Below are 4510 nucleotides of genomic sequence, written 5' to 3' on the forward strand. Positions count from 1 at the left end.
GGGGTAAAAATGGGAGGTCATAACCCACTTGAATCAAAGTGTGAAATATGATATATCAAGAACTATGTAATGTTTTGAACAGCCAACAATAAAAAATTTTAAAAAATGTATTAAAAATATTCAATATCTCTAGCAAGTAGAGAAATGCAAATTAAGAATATACCAAGATTCCATCTTAATCCAGTCAGAATTGTATTTATAAAGGACACAAGTAACAATAAGTATTGGTGAGGATGTGAGGAGAAAGTTACTCTCATACACTGCTAGTGGGACTGCAAATTGGTGCAATTATTCTGGAAAGCAGTATGGAGATTCCATAGAAAACTTGGAATGGAAACATTTGACCAAGTTATAGCACTCCTCAACATATACCCAAATGACAGCATACTACAGAGATGCAGCCACATCCATGTTTATAGCAGCTGAACTCACAATAGACAAGCTATGGAAACAATCTTCAATGGATGAATGGAAAAATACAATGTGGCATATATACAGAATTGTATATTACTCAGCCATAAAGAAGAATTAAATAATGGCATTTTCCAGTAAATGGATAGAACTGGAGAATATCATGCTAACTGAAATAAACCAATCCAAAAAACACAAAGGCCAAATGTTCTCTATGATTTGTGGATGCTAACCCACAATAAGAGAGGTTGGAGAGGAAAATAATAGAAATAGATTGGACTAGCAAAGAGAGACAAAGGGAAGGAAGGAGGGAGGTGAATACGAAAGACAGTCAAATTAGTTGGTCATAATTTTCCTAGGTTTGTATTTGTATACATGACCAGTATAACTCCACATTCTGTATGAAACAAGAGTGGGAGCAAAAATAAAATAAGTTATACTTTATGTAATGTATGTTCTGCCAAAACACATTCTTCATTCTACTGTCATGTAGAACAAATTTTTTTTAAAAAATAAGAAAAAATATTTAATGCCTTCTTTACCTTGCTTATGTGGTGAGTTCTACATACAGACACCCTCTTTACCCTACCTGGTCTCTGAAACCCACACAGGTTTACCCTCTCCAAGGATGCCCTCCTCACCACACTTAGGCACTGAATCCCAACCAACATTGGAACTAACACTGTTCAGTGGTGTCTACTCACTGCTCCCAGATGCTGAGATTTCATGCCAGGCTGCACCTCTCCAGGGACTCACCCTTCATCCAAAAGGGAGCTCTGACTTCTCACAGAAACTGACTTCATGCATAAATGACTTCCCTATCCTGCTTACATTCTCCATACCTGACCACAAGACCACATAGATGGCCTCTTCTCACAGGCTGACATCTCACACCAGCCTTCTCCTATTGGGGACACCTCCTCAATTCTCCTGTCCTCTGCTACTCTGCTCTGGGCCACTGACACTTGTGGACAGCCTCCTCACCATGCTCAGGCTCTGATTATCCACGCCAGAAGACACTCCACCACCATGGTGAGGTTTTCTTCACTTTTCATGGGCTCCAATACCACTGTCAAGCCAAACCCCTTCATTGTCACCTTTCTCTGCTTGAGCTCTAAGGCCCTGTGCTACATTGATTTCACCTGCTCACCCCATCCTACAGCAAACACCTACTTTGCCCTGTGCCATCTAATGCTTAATTTAGGACAGAAATTTTTAGTAGGAAAAGGGTGCTACAGTGCACAAAGAAGTCATGTTCTCTGCAATTAATTTTTGGACTTCACAAAGTACTCGCATTTAGACAGTTGTGCATATACACACCCTCCTCCCAATAATAATAACTGATTCTAAAAGGTTTTCTCATCCAACTTATTTAAGAAAATATGTTTGTAAACTTATTTCTCTCTCCCTAAAATAAGTCATATTGTAAATAGATTACACTGTATCAGAAACAACCCCTAAAGCTGAGTGGCTTATAACATTTATTTCCCACACATATTACATGTGGGCTTAGGATGTAGATCCTAAACTGACTATAAGTTGACTTGGATCCTTTCTGAATGTTTTCTCGTTCTGGAACCCATGTGGGAGGCATGATAAGGAGGATGTCCACACATGCAGTGTCCCACAGCACAGTACCAGGGTACAAGAGGATTGAAAAAGTATCAACAATCATTGAGTGGCTCCTTGTAAGTTGAACTGTGCAGCAGCATCCTCAATTTGGATCAAGTGCATATTATATTCATTCTGATCTATTGACCAATGGATGTCATCTGGATAAAACTGTGAATGGGCAGAAAAAGACACTCCACCATAGGAAAACACGTCAATAGCATCAAAGCTTAATCCTTTCTCAGAGAAGGATATAAACACTTGGGAATGGAGATGCAATCTATCCCCAAACCCTCTAAATTATATAGTCAACAGACCTCTTAGTGAACTTTAAAATTGAGCACAGGTGCCCAGGTTGTTTAAAAAAAAAAAGAGGAACCACTAGGGCAGAAACATAAAATACTAGAACTTCTATTTATATTTCCTTGTGATTTTAAGAAAAATAATCTTAACTAATATTTTATGGATTTAGTATCGTGTGCCTGTCATATATGTTATGTGAGCTCTCATGAGGGAGGCATGGAAGTTCCTAAAAAGTTATGTTGTATCTTTTATGTTGACTTTTTTGCTACAGGTTCCTTCATGAGCTTTTTGTAAATAAAAGTCATGTGCTGCAAATTTTGCTCACTTTTCAGTGCTATGAATAGTTTCCCAATAAAATGCTAATTATCACATATTTAATTAAGCACACAAGCACATGTACACACAAACCATGCTCTCTGGGCAAACAAAATGTTCTAACAACAATTGAGAATGCAACTACATTATAAAAGACACATGTACTAGGGAGGGAAAATATGGAAAAAGGAACACACAAGAAATGTTATTGCCACTTTGTGATTTTTTTTGTTTAAAGTGGAGATACAGTTATCTAACTTTATTTTTGAAATACCAAAAATAGAAGATTTCATTTGACCACCACATCTCCCCAAGTACAAAGCTCAATTCAAAATGTATTGAAGACCTAAATTTAACACCTAAAAATATAAAACTACAGGAAAAATACATGGGGGAAAATTCAATTCATCCATAGAAGAAAAGATATTTTGGATAACACCCCAAAAGCACTGACAGCAAATAAAAACATAACATTATGTCTAGGAAACAGTACAGGAAACAACAGAGTAAAGATACAACCTACAGAAAAAGAGAAAATATTTTTCGATTAATTTTCTGACAGGAATTACTACAAGAATGTATAAGGATTCCAGAAACACAACAATAAAAATACAAATTGTCCAAGTGAAAATGGTCTGAACACACATTTCTTAAAATTAAAAAATGCAAATTACCCACATGTACAGGAAAACATTTCAGTATCACTACCCATTAGCAAAATGCAAATCAAAACCACAGTGAGGCATCTCCTGGAGCTGCACCAGGGGAGGTGGTGCTGACTCCAGGGGTCACCAAGCAGGAAGAAGATGAGTCTTAAGTCTGAGCACCTAGGAATTTACATAGACCAGTTGGAGCTCCTGTGGAAGAACGGTTGTGGGTATTATGGCAACCCTGCCCAGAAGAGCTTCTGCAACTACTGCTGGAGAGAACAGTACCACAGATCCCAGCAGAAGCTGATCCAGAAGGACTGGGAGCTGGCTAAAGGACTTCAGTAGGAGGAAGAAGAGGCCTTGGCCAGCAACAGTCAGTGAGCCAGGGGGCAGCCTTCATTACATTTTCCAAATTTGAAGAAAAGAAAACCAATGGAAAGGTCCACAAGGTGACCACAGTGAAGAAATTCTTTAGTGCTTGTTCCAGAGTTGGATCAAAAAGGTTAGAAATTCTGGAAACAAAAGCTCCCATTCCTTCCATAAACTGGCAAATCAGGATTGAAACAGTGTCTAAGGCACTAATAGATTTCCTCAAGACCTTCCACAAAACCAAACAAGAGATCTATAAGACGACCAAGATGTTTTGCGAAGGATGCATTACAAAAAGGATTTGAGCATTGAGAAGCAGTCAGAGTGTCGTCAGGAGTTTTACCAGAATGTGGCAGAAAGAATACTGACTCGTGAAAAAGTGCCTCCAGAAACAGTTGAGAAGATAATGGATCAGATGGAAAAGTACATCATGACTTGCCTCTCTAAATATGTGTTCTGTTCAGAAACCACTGACAAAAAGAAAGACCGCACCATTCAGAAGAGGACCAGATATCTCTGATATGGATTCGAAGCCTGTGTCCAATACAAATTAGCCTACCAGACCAGGTGTAGCAAGCACAACTTTAATGCCATCAAGATCACCAATAATGAGCCTGCTTCTGCGGATGACTTAAGCCTTCTTCTGCTCCTTGCCCAAGCTTATCTACATTGTGCTGAAGGGCAAACCCACCCCATCAATTGGTGGAATTGCAAAAGAAGTTAAAGACATTGTGGAGAAATATCAATATGAAATTAAACCCCAAAGTCAACTGATAGCAGCTATTGACTCTGAAAATGTTAAAAAAGACAAAATTCTTCCACCATTGCAAACCCAGGTTTATGCACAATGA

The 4510-nt window shown here is 38.5% G+C and overlaps 1 pseudogene; it reads left to right on the forward strand.

The window, feature by feature from the left end:
* The window catches only part of LOC107159897, a 71502-nt pseudogene extending 66992 nt beyond the window's left edge, over positions 1-4510 (forward strand).

This window comes from Marmota marmota, unplaced genomic scaffold, assembly GCF_001458135.2.
Source record: "Marmota marmota marmota unplaced genomic scaffold, marMar, whole genome shotgun sequence".
NCBI lineage: Eukaryota > Metazoa > Chordata > Mammalia > Rodentia > Sciuridae > Marmota > Marmota marmota.